Raw genomic sequence first — 17372 nt, 5'->3', positions numbered from 1 at the left:
ACAAATAACCCAATCGTAAAGCAGAATCGAAAATTAAATCTGAATTGGTGAAATCTTATCTATTTCCATCCCAGCATGTGTTTGTCTTCTTGTGTCCTGCAGACGTCTGTGAAAAATATCGGCCACCTGAGCAGCAGGAGGGGTCCTCCAGTATGGAGCAGAGGAGGTCACAGTACCTCCACGTGAAAGAAGAGGAGCCACAGCCCCCCTACTTTAAAGTGGAGGAAAAACAGCGGCTGTCCCCCCACTTTATAGAGGAAGAGAAGAGACACCTCATCAGTGTGAAGAGTCAAGATGATGAGGTCAAAGGTGAAAGTGAGGAGAAGAGAGAGGCAGAGCCTCCAAGCAGCAGTTTAGCAGAAGCTGATGGAGACCACTGTGGAGGATCACAAGCAGACAAGCTCTTAGCTCCACTATCAGATAGTGAGGACACAACGTCACACTCTCCTGACACTGATGATGAAGACTCTAAAGATGATAAGACATGTCACACTGACAACACTCACTTCACATCTTCTCACTGTCACAAAACCTTTAAATACCATTGTCGTCTGAAAAGTACACATGAGAACACACACTGGAGAAAAACCTTTCTCTTGTTCAATCTGTAGTAAAGGTTATGCACAAAGTCAGAATTTGAAAAGACACATGAAAACACACACTGGAGAAAACCTTTTTACCTGTTCAATATGTGGTAAAGGTTTTACAGAAAGTCAACATTTGAAAGTACACATGAGAACACACACTGGTGAAAAACCTGTTTCCTGTTCAACCTGTGGTAAAGGTTTTACACGAAGTCAGAGTTTGAAAAGACACATGACAACACACACTGGTGAAAAAGCTTTTTCCTGTTCAATCTGTGGTAAAGGTTTTACAAGAAGTACAGATGTGAAAAGACACACTAGAACACACACTGGTAAAAAATCGCATTCCTGTTCAATCTGCAACAGAATCTTTTGTCGATGACCAAGCCTTGTAGCACACATGAGAAGACACCCAGGAGAGAAAGTGTTGAGTTGCAGTGTGTGTGGTGAAAGATTGTCTTCTAAGTAGCAGTGTAAGAAACACAAGTGTGCTGGTGAGAACAGCAGCAGCAAATGAAACTGCAGGATTTGAAATAAACTGTCCAGACTTTCATTTTGACTTTCTAACAACATCAGCACATATAACATGTGTGACATTGTTGTTTGTCTAACAATCTGTTTAATATGATCTTTACATTTATAGATTACATAGTTTGAAATATAAAATTATTACTTATTTGTACTTCTAATTGTTAATAATCCCATAGATTATCACCTTTATATGATATACATATGTACTGGTTCACATCTGAAACATCTTCTGGACCACTTCAGGAAGCATATTATTATTTACTTTATACATCATTTGAACAGTTGTCTTTTATACAATTTTAAAATGTGTGATTTTATGAATCATTTGTTGGGAATCTGTAATCCATTTTATTATTATCTTTATTACTCTCTTTTGTATTCTGATAATTGTGTTGTGATTATTTTAAATGTATGTCCCCAGACCTCTATGCAATAAAAAGTGAGAGAAAATGTCTGAATTGTTTGTGGAAGGATGGTTTTGTTTTTCAAACATACATTTGTGAATTAAAAACATCCATCCATCCATTTTCTACCACTTTTCCCTTTGGGGTCACGGGGGGCGCTGGTGCCTATCTCAGCTACAATCAGGCGGAAGGCAGTGTACACCCTGGACAAGTCGCCACCTCGTGGCAGGGCCAACACAGATAGACAGACAACATTCACACTCACATTCACACACTAGGGACCATTTAGTGTTGCCAATCAACCTATCCCCAGGTGCATGTCTTTGGAGGTGGGAGGGGCCTATCCCCTGGTGCATGTCTTTGGAGGTGGGAGGGGCCTATCCCCAGGTGCATGTCTTTGGAGGTGGGAGGGGCCTATCCCCTGGTGCATGTCTTTGGAGGTGGGAGGGGCCTATCCCCAGGTGCATGTCTTTGGAGGTGGGAGGGGCCTATCCCCTGGTGCATGTCTTTGGAGGTGGGAGGGGCCTATCCCCTGGTGCATGTCTTTGGAGGTGGGAGGGGCCTATCCCCTGGTGCATGTCTTTGGAGGTGGGAGGGGCCTATCCCCAGGTGCATGTCTTTGGAGGTGGGAGGGGCCTATCCCCAGGTGCATGTCTTTGGAGGTGGGAGGAAGCCGGAGTACCCGGAGGGAACCCACGCAGTCACGGGGAGAACATGCAAACTCCACACAGAAAGATCCCTTATTGTGTTTTAGACATTTTTTTTTTCTTCTTTTTCAACATCCCCAAAACAATATTAATATCAATCAAAGTTTGGAATTTCAGGCAAAAGCCGATATTGTACATCGTCTCACAGGGATTTCATTCATTCATTTCATTCATAAAATATAGTGTTTATTTTGTTTCCCTATCACAGAATGAACAAGTGTTGTCTTCAATTGCAAAACAACATCTTAAAGATTATTTAAAGTTATCAATCCGGGGCTTTTTTTCTTAAATTAACCCTTTGGCGTTTGGAAGAATGGAAACTTTCAAATTATGGGTATTTTCTATTTTTTTTTTGTTCCAGAGAAAATACAGTAAAGAAGAAATAGTAAAGAAGTAAAAAAAAAAAAGATTTACAGGAATTACAATATTTTGAACAAAAGCCTTTATAATTGCTTAAAATATTTTGTCTGTTTGCAGGTCGTACTTAATGAAATCTTCTAATAATAAAATACTTTATCAGTCAATAAGTGCATCAGTGACCAAATGCCTTTTTCAAACCATTGCTGTACAAAGATGGATTTGTTTCTCATTTTAATATAAGAACAATTCCATAGTGGAGTATTGTGTGTGATGAAGTTGTGTTTGTAAATTAGTTTCCAGTACAACAACACTTGCTGGTAGGGATGGGTACTGTTCACTTCTAATTCCATGTTTTATGTGTTATATATGTCAGTATATTGTGTGTTTGTATTTTGCCAACATGGTAGAATCACATGATAGGCAGGTTGTATCATGTTTTTCTGTCAGAAGAGCAAGGTTTTGTTTGGACGAGCAATATGTAGCTGTATTGACAAGTATGGCAAGTTCCTGTAAGCGTTGTAAGAAAAGCAAAAGGGTGCATTGCCAAAGGCGTAAAGCACATGGTATTCCCGCTCACTCTCCCATCCAAATACTAACCAGGCCTGACCGGGCTTACATTCTCAGAGCTGACCAGATCCGGCATGCTCAGTGTAGTCTGGCCGTAAACTGAGCAAATGACCTCAACATCAGATTGTTAAATGTGACAAGCTGCTTGACAGGACCTTTCTGCAATGAGCAAGGTGCGTGTGATACAATAATCACTGCTCTTTTTCTCAGCCTCTCCAACTCTTTGGACGTTTACGCCACTGCTAGCACTGAAGTGCCTTGATGGCACGTGGGTCACTGTTGGTGATACTGCAAACCTTGCAATCAATCTCAAAGCCAGTCCAAAGTAAACAAACATGTATGAGTTGAAAGTGAGAGTAGTAAAGCTGGGCTCAGTGTGACGTGAGGGTGCATCCAACACACTTACAGTCCAAAGTAAACAAACATGTATGAGTTGAAAGTGAGAGTAGTAAAGCGGGGCTCAGTGTGACGTGAGGGTGCATCCAACACACTTACAGTCCAAAGTAAACAAACATGTATGAGTTGAAAGTGAGAGTAGTAAAGCGGGGCTCAGTGTGACGTGAGGGTGCATCCAACACACTTACAGTCCAAAGTAAACAAACATGTATGAGTTGAAAGTGAGAGTAGTAAAGCGGGGCTCAGTGTGACGTGAGGGTGCATCCAACACACTTACAGTCCAAAGTAAACAAACATGTATGAGTTGAAAGTGAGAGTAGTAAAGCTGGGCTCAGTGTGACGTGAGGGTGCATCCAACACACTTACAGTCCAAAGTAAACAACCATGTATGAGTTGAAAGTGAGAGTAGTAAAGCGGGGCTCAGTGTGACATGAGGGTGCATCCAACACACTTACAGTCCAAAGTAAACAAACATGTATGAGTTGAAAGTGAGAGTAGTAAAGCGGGGCTCAGTGTGACGTGAGGGTGCATCCAACACACTTACAGTCCAAAGTAAACAAACATGTATGAGTTGAAAGTGAGAGTAGTAAAGCGGGGCTCAGTGTGACGTGAGGGTGCATCCAACACACTTACAGTCCAAAGTAAACAAACATGTATGAGTTGAAAGTGAGAGTAGTAAAGCGGGGCTCAGTGTGACGTGAGGGTGCATCCAACACACTTACAGTCCAAAGTAAACAAACATGTATGAGTTGAAAGTGAGAGTAGTAAAGCGGGGCTCAGTGTGACGTGAGGGTGCATCCAACACATTTACAGTCCAAAGTAAACAAACATGTATGAGTTGAAAGTGAGAGTAGTAAAGCTGGGCTCAGTGTGACGTGAGGGTGCATCCAACACACTTACAGTCCAAAGTAAACAAACATGTATGAGTTGAAAGTGAGAGTAGTAAAGCGGGGCTCAGTGTGACGTGAGGGTGCATCCAACACACTTACAGTCCAAAGTAAACAAACATGTATGAGTTGAAAGTGAGAGTAGTAAAGCGGGGCTCAGTGTGACGTGAGGGTGCATCCAACACACTTACAGTCCAAAGTAAACAAACATGTATGAGTTGAAAGTGAGAGTAGTAAAGCTGGGCTCAGTGTGACGTGAGGGTACATCCAACACACTTACAGCAAGAGATGAAGCACAACTTTCATACACTGTCTAACAACTTCACTTTAACACTTTGCGTCTTAACCTTCAGATGATCAGTTTAATGCTCTGCCACCTGAGCTAAAGTGGTTGTAAGGCATCTTGTTGGCTGCTTTTGAAAACTACTCAAACTAAATACAGGTTACAGGACTGCTAAGTGAAGTTTTTGCAGAAATGTAAAGAGGCTAGCATCAGTTGCTGGAACAAGGACTTGAACCCTGGACCCTCAGATTAAAAGTGTGATGCTCTGCTGTCTGAGCTACCCAGTCCCTCTTCAAACCTGATTTGCCCAACATCTAAGAGAACAGCCATATTGGCAACCTCAGGTGGACATGAATTAGTTAGGATGTTCAGTGACAAGCTGGGAACTGTCAAAGCTCAACTCACCAATTGCTTGAACACAAACCTCATTAATGACAATTAAGACACTTTTACATCCTCATCAAGTAAGAAGGTTTTGACCAAAAAAGAAGCTACTCTCCCGAAGTTGGAGCCAAATGCCTTGGGGACACAAGTTTAATGGTCGGTTGAGACAAATCTATGGCGTCACATTAGTGCCAAAAATCCAAGCGCATAAAAACTGTTATCGCGCGCTGATTCTCCACTTCGTACACGCGCGCGACACCCATTTGCGCGCGTCTGGCGCCTTTTTGCTTGCGCCCGGTGTCTTTGTGCGCCGTCTTGGTTTTGGCACTTTGGGGGCGATTATGTTTAGACCGCCCCTCCTTTCTGATTGGTCAGGCGAAAATAGCTGCAGGCCAATCAGACGTATAGCAGGGCGGGTCATGGTCAATATGTATCAAGATGATACAGCTCCTGTCGACAAACACATTAGAAAAGTCCAAATTAGTGGAGTTGTGGAAAATGCCAATTGAATTTGATCTAAAAGTCTTTAAAGAAGGTAATGTCTCATCTGTTGAGAGAACATCACATAGTTAATGAAGAGTCAAGATCAATATCTCTCTTTTCATACAAGCAGTCCACACATGTCAGTCAATGATGGAAATTATATTTTCAAATGTGTTTTCTTTCCTCACTTGTCTGTTTAAAAAAATATTGTTATTCATTTAATATTTGTATATGTAAATATTGAATGTATGCCACAATGGGGGACTATTAATTTTCTTTCCTCTACTTTAAGTTTACACCAGAGTCTACCTGAAGCCACTTATCTATGCCTACTTCATATCAGGACCACATGATTAGCATATGGGCCTAATTATTGATGTTATGATTGCAATGACTATTTTAGTAGAATAATGAATGACAGGTTATCACTACAACTAAGTGATATGGTTTTAATATTACTATAAAAAGTATTTACGTTTCTGCAAACAACTCAAACTATGGAAAATGAGATATCAGCCCAGATCAGTATAGATGGCAGAGTTAAAAATATGTATTTAAAAAAACAACAACAAAAGCTAGCTCCATACATTAGGCAAATTCAATCTGAGAGATAATAGTATTAAAGACTTACTTGTTCAGCCATGAAAACCTGATTTCCTTTCTTTTTAATCCCAGGGAACTGCCATGGACCTTTCATCATAGATATGAATAAACACTCCATGTTTCTCCATCTTACCTCGGACTGCTGGCCCCCATCATTTTATTGATGTCAATGGTACATGTACTATTTAATTATACATATACATACGATACTCAGACATTTATAACAAATCGAACCGTTTGGAAATTAGTTGAAAATTGAGAAAGTTATGGTTATTTAAATAGTACATGTATGGCGTCACATTAGTGCCAAAAATCCAAGCACATAAAAACTGTTGTCCCGCGCTGATTCTCCACTTCAACTCATTTCCAAACAGTTCGATTTGTTATAAATGTCAGAGTATTGTATATTTAAATAGTACATGTACCATTGACACCAATAAAATGATGGGGACCAGCAGTCCGAGGTAAAATGAAGAAACATGGAGTGTTTATTCATATCATATCATTCATTAATTTGCCTAATGTAGGGAGCTAGCTTTTTTGGTTGTTTTTTAAATACATATTTTAAACTCTGCCATCTGTACTGATCTGGGCTGATATCTCATGTTCCATAATTTGAGTTGTTTGCAGAAACGTAAATACTTTTTATAGTAATATTAAAACCATATTCATTAATTGTAGTGATAGCCTGTCATTCATTATTCTACTAAAATAGTCATTGCAATCATAACATGAATAATTAGGCCCATATCAATCAATGTTTATTTATATAGCCCTAAATCACAAATGTCTCAAAGGACTGTACAAACCACTACGACTACGACATCCTCGGAAGAACCCACAGAATGCTAATCATGTGGTCCTGATATGAAGTAGGCATAGATAAGTGGGTTCGGGTAGACTCTGGTGTAAACTTCAAGTAGATAGAGGAAAGAAAATTAATAAATTAATCACATTAACTATGTGATGTTCTCTCAACAGATGAGACATTACCTTCGTCAAAGACTTTTAGATCAAATTCAATTGACATTTTCCACAACTCCACTAAATGTGGATGATTTAGAATGTGTTTGTCAACAGGAGCTGTATTATCTTGATACATATTGACCATGACCCGCCCTGCTATACTTCAGATTGACGCTCAGCTTTTTTCGCCTGACCAATCAGAAAGGAGGGGCCGTCTAAGCATACCCGCGCCCAAAGTGCCAAAACGAAAATGCACCGCGCGCACGAAGTGGAGAATCAGCACGCGATAACAGTTTTTATGCGCTTGGATTTTTGGCACTAATGTGACGCCATACAAATAGTCAGCTACTTTTGTTGAAGTCCAATTGACAGCGAAATGAACAAGGTACACAACAGGGTATTCAAACAGGATGGTTTCAAAGGGTTTCAGGCAGGTTACATGAAGTTTAATTGTATGCAATATTCCTAACATTCATGGTAGTAAAACATTCTTCAATGACGTGGCCTCATTTTGGTATATTTTTAATTACATCTGCGGTCCCCTCCAAGGTTTCTCATTGTCATCCCATTGGGTTGAGTTTTTTCTTGCCCTGATTTGGGATCTGAGCCAAAGACGTTGTTGGGGCTTGTGCAGCCCTTTGAGACACTTGTGATTTAGGTCAACTAAGTCAACTTAGGTCAACTAAGTCAACTTTGATACTAAAGTGACTCAAACATCAGAGTAAGTATGTGGTGATACTAACCTTCGATAGCTCAGTTGGTAGAGCGGAGGACTGTAGTTGCTCATGCTGGAATCCTTAGGTCGCTGGTTCAAATACGGCTCGAAGGATTACTCTTTTTTTAAAATGATTAAATCAAGATAAACAACACAAGATACACTTACAATTAGTGCACCAACCCAAAACATCCCTCCCTCATTCTCACTCATTCATACATTACATTTCTGTGTGACGTCGTTCAAATAAGAATCCAAATAATGTCTTACATCCTGAGGATGTAAACTGTGTGTTGTTTTGGCGTAAGATATTTACCAAACACAACCTGTCCTACAGTAAGATGTTTCTTTCTGTAGGGATAGTGATGCAATGGATTATGTGTCTCACTACGGACTAGAAGATTCTAGGTTCAACTCCTAGCCAGCGTGCTGTTGTTTGTTAACTCAACTGAAACAGTATTCTGTACAATTTTAGGGGGAGTTTATTTTGCTTTTTTTTTTTTTTTTTTTTTAAATCTACTAACTGAAACATGTGTTTGTTTTCTCTTTATTATTGCGAATGTATAACTGGTAGTTGTATCTGTTCTTATACCATTTAAACTATCTTTCTTCTAAGCAAGGTTCATCTACACTTGAAGAATTAATTATTAGCCTGCTAAGAACTTTTGAACATTTCTGAAAAATCTGCCAAATGTTTGCAATAATCATAACATTCTCGGTAATAAAACATTCTTCAGAAGCATTTTGGTACATTTTTTAGAGACCCTGACATGCTCAGTCATGGAGCGTAAGACATTCTTTTTGAGCTTCCGGGATTCAAGTACCTGTTCTGCTGACCAATACTAGACTTTGAGACCCCTTGGAAAGACCTCCTTCCACCCCTCAAAAGTCACCAATAGGGCAGACCTTGGTTACATTTGAATATGTAAACCCAAGAAAACGTTTCGTAGCTGAAATAGCTCAGTTGGGAGAGCGTCAGACTGAAGTTCTGAAGGTCCCTGGTTCGATCCCGGGTTTCAGCACAACTCGCTGAGTTTCTGAATCAAATCTTCTTACTAAAAAGCCTTCTGTGGCTCTTACAATACTGAAATGGTCTCCCTGGCCTGCCAGCCTTGCTGGTGGAATCCTAGTATCAGTAGTGACACACCTTTCCTCCGTTTTTAATTTGGACAGCTGTTATTTTGTTTAACGGTGTATCGTTCCTTAAGCCAATGTTTGGTCTTTAACTGAGCCTTACATCGGGCTGTTTCAAACACAAATTTGTTGTCTTGAGGGTTTGTCTTGGACTGTATAACTTGAAACTGAGAGTAATAAAGCTGAGCTCAGTGTGAGGTGAAGGTGCATCTAACACACCTACAGCAAAATATTAACCACAACTTTTTCATACAGATACACTGTCTTAACTATTTGAGTTTAAGGTATTGCGGTTAAACCTTCAGATGATCACACTAACGCTCTCCCACCTGAACTAAAGTGGATGTGAGGGATGTTTTTGAATTTCAGTTTTTCAAATGAAATAGAGAAAAAACAATCATTTTTGAAAACTATTTAAATTAAAAATAGATTCGAAAGACTGCTGCAGGGGGGCAAAGGGACATTTTTTGAGAAATGTATGGAGGTCAGCATCAGCCACTTGAACCCTCAGATTAAAAGTCTGATGCTCTGCCGACTGAGCTACCCAGGACCTTTGATGTGCTGATATGTCCAACATCTGAGAGAACATCCATATTGGCAATCTCAGGTGAAAGTGAATTAGTCAGCATGTTCAGTGACAAGCTGGGAACTGTCAAAGTTCAAGCTCCCCAAGTGCTTGAACCCAAAGCTCATTTTTGACAGATAGGCCAGTTTTACATCCTCATCAAGTAAGAAGGTTTTGACCAAAAAAGAAGCTCCTCTCCCAAAGTTGCAAACTCTGAGCTGGATTTAACTTGGATGCTCCCCAAAATATTGCCAGAAGCATTTTGTTTTATTTTTTAGTGGAGGTTAGCTGCAACAAATAGAAGGTCACTAGATTTTAAAGTCCAACATAAGCAGTCAGTAAAGCCCTGTTTTGGTAGTAAGCCTCATGTAAACTGTGTGTTCCTTTGGCCTAAGATGTTTACAATATACAACTTGTACGAAATTACAGGGCACGGAGCTAGTGGTGCAATGGATAACATGTCTGACTACGGATCAGAAGATTCTAGGTTCAACTCCTGACTAGCTCGTTGTTTTTTGTTAATTGAACTGAAACAAAATTCAGTGCTGTTTCTTTGAGAGTGTTTTTTTGCATTTAAAATAAATATCTACTAACTGGAACATGCATTTTTTTTGTCTTGTTATCATTGTGAATAGATAACTGGAAGTTGTATCTGTTGTTATACTCGGGACATTCATTTAGAATAAAGTGGGTGAGGAAAAAGGTGAAACAAAACAAATCTTACCTGAGCACGCCTTCCTCTTGTTAGAGTAAAACATGTTGGGGCTTGGTCACTAGCATTCAAACTAGATGTGACTATTCTGTCTATGAACATGAACAGGGAAGCAAACACATTATCATTCAGGATGGTTTGTTACAGCTGTGATGGTATAGTGGTTAGTACTCTGTGTTGTGACTGTAGTAACCCTGGTGTGACTCCGGGTCATGGCACCATACCCTTCCTGTACTTTTTTGATGATTTTTGAAAAAAGAGGTATCTTGTTCCCTCTGGTAAGTGGTTGAACAAGATGTGAAACCAACCAGGTACTCTGGCGAAATTAAAAATATCTATTTGATGTCATTACAGTATTGTCCTTGATGCATCATTTAATATGACTGATGTGTGCTTTGTGCTGTTACTTTATCACTTGGTAAAATTGTATTATAAACTCAGTCAATCGATCAAAACTTTCTTTCTTTTATTTCTTTCTTTAGTTTATTTTGAACATGAACATACTTACAACATAATACATCAGACACTTTAATACCATTTCACATTACATCATGTCCGAAAAGGAGTAGGATGAAGCAAAGCTTATTTAATCCTACACCTTTCCCACTTCAGAGCGTTTACAAATATATACATTCATTTACTGACCCTTTTTGTAGTAAAATAGTGAAATGACATCCGTGAATGAGTAATACAACAGTTTTGTAATATGTAATTCATTAATTCAGTCATTATTAGCATACTGAGATGAAGAATATCTTATTTTCAATAAGGTTGAAGTTTTTCCTCTTCTTTGTACTTTATAAGCACTATTAATCTGAACAACATCTTAAACTGGATCATATCAGTACAATTTTTAACTTCATTACTTAATCCATCCATCAATCTTCTTCCGCTTAACCGAGGTCAGGTCGTGGGGGCAGCAGCCTAAGCAGGGAAGCCCAGACTTCCCTCTCCCCAGTCACTTTGTCCAGCTCTTCCCGGGGAAACCCAAGGCGTTCCCAGGCCAGCCGGGAGACATAGTCTTCCCAACGTGTCCTGGGTCTTCCCCGTGGCCTCCTATCGGTTAGGTGTGCCCTAAATCCTGACCAGATGCCCGGACCACCTCATCTGGCTCCTCTCCATGTGGACGAGCAGCGGCTTTACTTTGAGGTCCCCTCGGATGACAGAGCTTCTCACCCTATCTCTAAGGGAGAGACCCACCACCCAGGCGGAGGAAACTCATTTGGGCCGCTTGTACTCGTGATCTTGTCCTTTCGGTCATGACCCAAAGCCCATGACCATAGGTGAGGATGGGAATGTAGATCGACCGGTAAATTGAGAGATTTGCCTCTCGGCTCAGCTCCTTCTTCACCACAACGGATCGATACAGCGTCCACATTACGATCCGCCTGTCGATCTCACCATCCACTCTTCCCTCACTCGTGAACAAGACTCCGAGGTACTTGAACTCCTCCACTTGGGGCAGGGTCTCCTCCCCAACGCGCAGATGGCACTCCGCCCTTTTCCGGGCAAGAACCATGGACTCACACTTGGAGGTGCTGATTCTCATCCCAGTCGCTTCACATTCGGCTGCGAACCGATCCAGTGAGAACTGAAGATCCTGGCCAGATGAAGCCATCAGGACCACATCATCTGCAAAAAGCAGGAACCTAAACCTGCAGTCACCAAACCCGATCCCCTCAACGCCTTGACTGCGCCTCGAAATTCTGTCCATAAAAGTTATGGACTTGAATCCTGGAAGTCAGAATGAAAGTCTGATGTTCTTACAACAGAGCACTTCAGGGTTTCTTCACAACACGTAACAATAAATAAAAATGAAGCAAGATGCTTCTGGCAACATTTTACTTGCATATTTGACCCCGTTCTTGGAAATACTGGTAGATTTGATTGACATGTGTTGCTTTCTTGACACAGAGCCAGTTCAAAGCAATGTTCTCAAATGTTTAGCAGGGTTAAGGTCCAGTCTCTGGAACGGACATTCCAGAAACCTGCCTGAAACCCTTTGAAAACAGTTTTTATGTGTGTTTAATATTGTTGTCTTGTTGGAAAAGCTGCTTGTGTACAAAGATCAGCCTTTTCACTCTTGATTGGAGGTGAGGCAAAGTCTCATCTGACCAGTAAACTTTTCTCCCAAAACTGCTTTGGGTTCGAGCACTTGGTGGGCTTGAGGTTTGACAGTTTCCACTCTGTCACTAAACATCCATCCATCCATTTTCTACTGTTTATCACTTAAAACTGGACAATTCAAGGCATGAGCTGACTACAGCAGTGATGAACAAACAACATGAAAGTAGGTTTGAGGTTCTCGGTCACATGACTGAAGCTACTGACATTTGAAATGTTCTTAGTGAGCTAATGACAAGTACTTTATTGACGGTCCCTTAAAGTAAAGCACTTGTCAGCAGGGACTGACAGACGTGGCATGAGTTTTCAAACAGTCAGCCTGGCTGGATGTTGAATGTCTGTTGAATATCTAACTTGGAACTCATTTGACCTCTGTTTGGCATTTGGAGATCACTCCAGCAGCACTGAGAGCAGTCTGAGTCAAACTACCTTGAGATAAATTTTGCAATTGTCAATGCCAACAAAGAAATGGACTCAAAAAAACGCTATAAAAGTTATGTTAGCTTGATGCTAATATACATTGGCTTTGCTATTGACATGCTACTGATTAGCATTAGCAATTTCTCATGACGTTAACACCCACCAAATGAGTTAATTAAAACTATAACTAAGATAAATGTTAGAATCAGACAGCTGGTGCATAATAAATCCAATATTTACAGTATTAACACTTTTTTGGGCGCAACAAAACACATTATGAATTTACACTACAGCCATCTAGCGTACTGGACTTGCAAATGTAAATAAAGCTACATGTAACTGATGATATGAAAACAAAAAACCAAAAAACAAAGGGTAACGAAAGGACCGCAGTTATCAATAATAATCTTATTTTTAAACGTTGCAATATAAATTTATCGCAAACAATCAAAATTATTAACAGACACAAAAGTACCAAAAAGTCGTACTGTTGAGGACTGGTATTGATTTGGAGGTAGTGGAATTTGTTCCGAATCAGTTGAAATGTGAACAGTACCCATCCCTACCAGCAAGTGTTGTTGTACTGGAAACTAATTTACAAACACAACTTCATCACACACAATACTCCACTATGGAATTGTTCTTATATTAAAATGAGAAACAAATCCATCTTTGTACAGCAATGGTTTGAAAAAGGCATTTGGTCACTGATGCACTTATTGACTGATAGAAAAAGTTTATTATTTGAAGATTTCATTAAGTACAACCTGGAACAAAAAAATACTCTTAACTTAAAAGTTTCCATTCTTTCTAAGGCAAAATACTTAATTTAAGAAAAAAAAGACGGAATTGACCACTTAAAGTAATATTTTGGATGTTGTTTTGCAATTGAAGACAACACTTGTTCGATCTGTGATAGGAAAACACAATAAACTGTTTTTTTTAAGAATGTATGCAAAGTAAATCTCTGTGGGATGATGTACAATATTGGCTTTTGTCTGACACTCCAAACTTTGACTGATATTGATGTTGTTTTGGGGATGTTAAAAAAGAAAATAAAAAACATTAAAACAAATGTTTAAAACACAATATATATAATACACAAATGTAAGTTTGTAAAAACAAAACCATCCTTTCACAAAAAAAAATCTGCCATTTTCTCTCACTTTTATACTGCATAAAGGTCTGGGGACATACATATAAAACAATCACAACACAATCATCATAATACAGAGTAATGACGATAATGAATAAAAATGATTGTAGAGACCCAACAAATGGTTTAAAAAGACACATTTTAAAATTGTATAAAAGACAACTGTTCAAATGATGTATAAAGTAAATAATAATATGCTTCCTGAAGTGGTCCAGAAGATGTTTCAGATGTGAACCAGTACATATGTATATCATATAAAGGTGATAATCTATGGGATTATTAACAATTAGAAATACAATATTTCATATAATTAAGTCTAAAATTGTATGATGAATATACAGGGTATATATATATATATATATATATATATATATATATATATATATATATATATATATATATATATATATGTGTGTGTGTGTGTGTGTGTGTGTGTGTATACATACACACAAAATGTTTATTGCATGTAAAATATTTCCCGTACTGTTTACTCAGCTTTTTACTCAAATTGTTCTGTCCATTTTTTAATAAAAGTACACAATGTTGCATATTAATGCATGTGCTTGCCTGAAAAAAGGATTAATATAAAATATCTAATCTATAAATGTGGAAGCATTTTAAAAAGATTGTTGGAAAAACAACAATGTCACACATGTTATATGTGCTGATGTTGTTAGAAAGTCAAAATGAAAGTCTGGACAGTTTATTTCAAATCCTGCAGTTTCATTTGCTGCTGCTGTTCTCACCAGCACACTTGTGTTTCTTACACTGCTACTTAGAAGACAATCTTTCACCACACACACTGCAACTCAACACTTTCTCTCCTGGGTGTATTCTCATGTGTGCTACAAGGCTTGATCGTTCACCAAAGCTTCTGTTGCAGATTGAACAGGAATGTGAATTTTCACCAGTGTGTGTTCTCTTGTGTACTTTCAAACACCAGTTTTCTGTAAAACCTTTATCACAGATTGAACAGGAAAAAGGTTTTTCACCAGTGTGTGTTCTGTCGTGCAATTTTAAATGATGACTTTGTGTAAAACCTTTACCACAGACTGAACAGGAAAACGGTTTTTCACCAGTGTGTGTTCTCATGTGCACTTTTAACCATCGACTTTCTGTAAAATCTTTACCACAGATTGAACAGACAAAAGGTTTTTCACCAGTGTGTGTTCTCATGTGTGCTTTTAAAAGGGGACTTTGTACAAAATCTTTACCACATTCTGAGCAAGAAAAAGGTTTTTCACCAGTGTGTGTTCTCATGTGTCTTTTCAAATTTTGACTTTCTGTAAAACCTTTACGACAGGTTGAACAGGAAAAAGGTTTTTTACCAGTGTGTGTTCTCATGTGTATTTTCAAATTGTGACTTTCTACAAAACCTTTGCCACAGGTTGAACAGACAAAATGTTTTTTACCACTGTGTATTCTCATGTGCACTTTCAAACTCCAACTTTGTGTAAAACCATTACCACATATTGAACGGATAAAAGGTTTTTCTCCAGTGTGTCTGCTCATGTGTGTTTTCAGACGACAACCTCTATAAATGGGTTGTACTTGTATCGCGCTTTTCTACTTTCAAGGTACTCTTTGACACTACTTCCACATTTACCCATTCACACACACATTCACACACTGATGGAGGGAGCTGCCATGCAAGGCGCCAACCAGCACCCATCAGGAGCAAGGGTGAAGTGTCTTGCTCAGGACACAATGGACGTGACGAGGTTAGTACTAGGTGGGGATTGAACCAGGGACCCTCGAGTTGCGCACGGCCACTCTCCCACTGTGCCACGCCGTCCCTATTATTACATCATTCCCAGTACTATGTTCTCAAATAAAGTAACCAGATATTAACAGTAAATAAACAAGTACATTAATAATAATTGTTTCGACAAAATAATACAATTAGAAAAGACACAATATGTTACTGCATATGTCAGCTGCCAAATTAAGAGCCTTTGTAAACAGTGTTGAAATTCTTCTATTATCAATCATATACCAAATGATGTATCGTGACATATATTGTTATTAGGATATAGATTTGAGGTCATATCACTCATACCAAACATTGTTTCGCCGAGTCATTTTGTTTAGCCCACCAAATATGTTTATTTTTTTATAATCTTCAGATGTGTGTGTATTAAGGGTGTAACGGTACGTGTATTTGTATTGAACCGTTTCGGTACGGGGGTTACGGTTCGGTCCGGTGGTGTATCGAACAAGTTTCCACACGGACATATTAAGTAGCGCACCACACGTTGTGTCAACAATGCACACTGAGGCACAACACACGGCATGCTAGCAATGACCGGGCTACTACAACATGTAAAATCCAGAGCTGGAAGACACTCCTGCCTCGTTAAGATCTCCCGTTTGGGAACACTTCGGCTACGCAGTGCGATACAACAATGGATAACATGGCTTCAACGAAGAGAAAGACGAACAAACGCAGCTCCCACTGCATTCAAGCAGCTTCTACTCGGCAACTCAGGCAGAGCTAAAGCAATAACAAATGCCGTTGGTGTTTTTACAGCAGCAGATTTAAGACCATATTGCATTAAAAACTAGATTTTGACCCACTTCTATGGTGGAAATACAATGAGCCCATTTATCCTCTTACTGCCAAGTTAGCCAGGCACTACCTCACCATACCTGCTACCTCCGTGTCCAGCGAAAGGGTATTTTTCACAGCTGGGGACATTGTAACTGCAAGCAGGTCTGCTCTTTCTGCAGACAAGGTGGTTAAACTAATTTTTCTGGCAGAAAACATGAAAATTGAGTGAAAGTCATCAGGGTTATAGGGTGGGGAGGGGGAAGAAAAATTAATCTGAGGCTGAGTTGACTTGAAACTGTTTAATGTTGCACTTTTTGTATGTAGAAGGAAAGTTTTGTCATTTTATTTAATCTGAGCTACAACTTGAAGCAGTTTTATGTTGCACTTTATACGTTAAAATGTTGCATTTTATAAGTAGAAAGGTTTTGTTAGGAAACCAATTCAGAGCCTTATCTTATTTTGTTTTTAATTATATATATATATATATATATATATATATATATATATATATATATATATCCATCCATCCATTTTCTACCGCTTTTTCCCTTTTGGGGTCGCGGGGGGCGCTGGCGCCTATCTCAGCTGCAATCGGGCGGAAGGCGGGGTACACCCTGGACAAGTCGCCACCTCATCGCAGGGCCAACACAGATAGACAGACAACATTCACACTCACATTCACACACTAGGGCCAATTTAGTGTTGCCAATCAACCTATCCCCAGGTGCATGTTTTTGGAAGTGGGAGGAAGCCGGAGTACCCGGAGGGAACCCACGCATTCACGGGGAGAACATGCAAACTCCACACAGAAAGATCCCGAGCCTGGATTTGAACCCAGGA

The 17372-nt window shown here is 39.4% G+C and overlaps 3 protein-coding genes and 2 non-coding genes across 7 annotated transcripts in view; 4 read left to right on the top strand and 1 right to left on the bottom strand.

The window, feature by feature from the left end:
• The window catches only part of LOC133546787 (gastrula zinc finger protein XlCGF57.1-like), a 297001-nt gene that overhangs the window by 19896 nt on the left and 259733 nt on the right, over window positions 1-17372 (bottom strand). The gene's annotated exons all lie outside the window — the stretch shown is intronic.
• Window positions 1-17372, top strand: part of LOC133546790 (zinc finger protein 391-like) — a 277556-nt gene that overhangs the window by 84756 nt on the left and 175428 nt on the right. The gene's annotated exons all lie outside the window — the stretch shown is intronic.
• Window positions 1-17372, top strand: part of LOC133546798 (oocyte zinc finger protein XlCOF8.4-like) — a 40253-nt gene that overhangs the window by 12751 nt on the left and 10130 nt on the right. The gene's annotated exons all lie outside the window — the stretch shown is intronic.
• Window positions 7898-7984, top strand: trnay-gua (transfer RNA tyrosine (anticodon GUA)). The gene is given in 2 exon segments: window positions 7898-7934; window positions 7949-7984. It is a non-coding gene; the product is annotated as a tRNA-Tyr (tRNA).
• On the top strand, window positions 8820-8892 carry trnaf-gaa (transfer RNA phenylalanine (anticodon GAA)). Its single transcript has one exon. It is a non-coding gene; the product is annotated as a tRNA-Phe (tRNA).

Source organism: Nerophis ophidion, unplaced genomic scaffold (assembly GCF_033978795.1).
Source record: "Nerophis ophidion isolate RoL-2023_Sa unplaced genomic scaffold, RoL_Noph_v1.0 HiC_scaffold_43, whole genome shotgun sequence".
Lineage (NCBI taxonomy): Eukaryota > Metazoa > Chordata > Actinopteri > Syngnathiformes > Syngnathidae > Nerophis > Nerophis ophidion.
The sequence above is the reverse complement of the archived record's forward strand: the minus strand, read 5'-3'. Positions and strand labels throughout refer to the sequence as shown.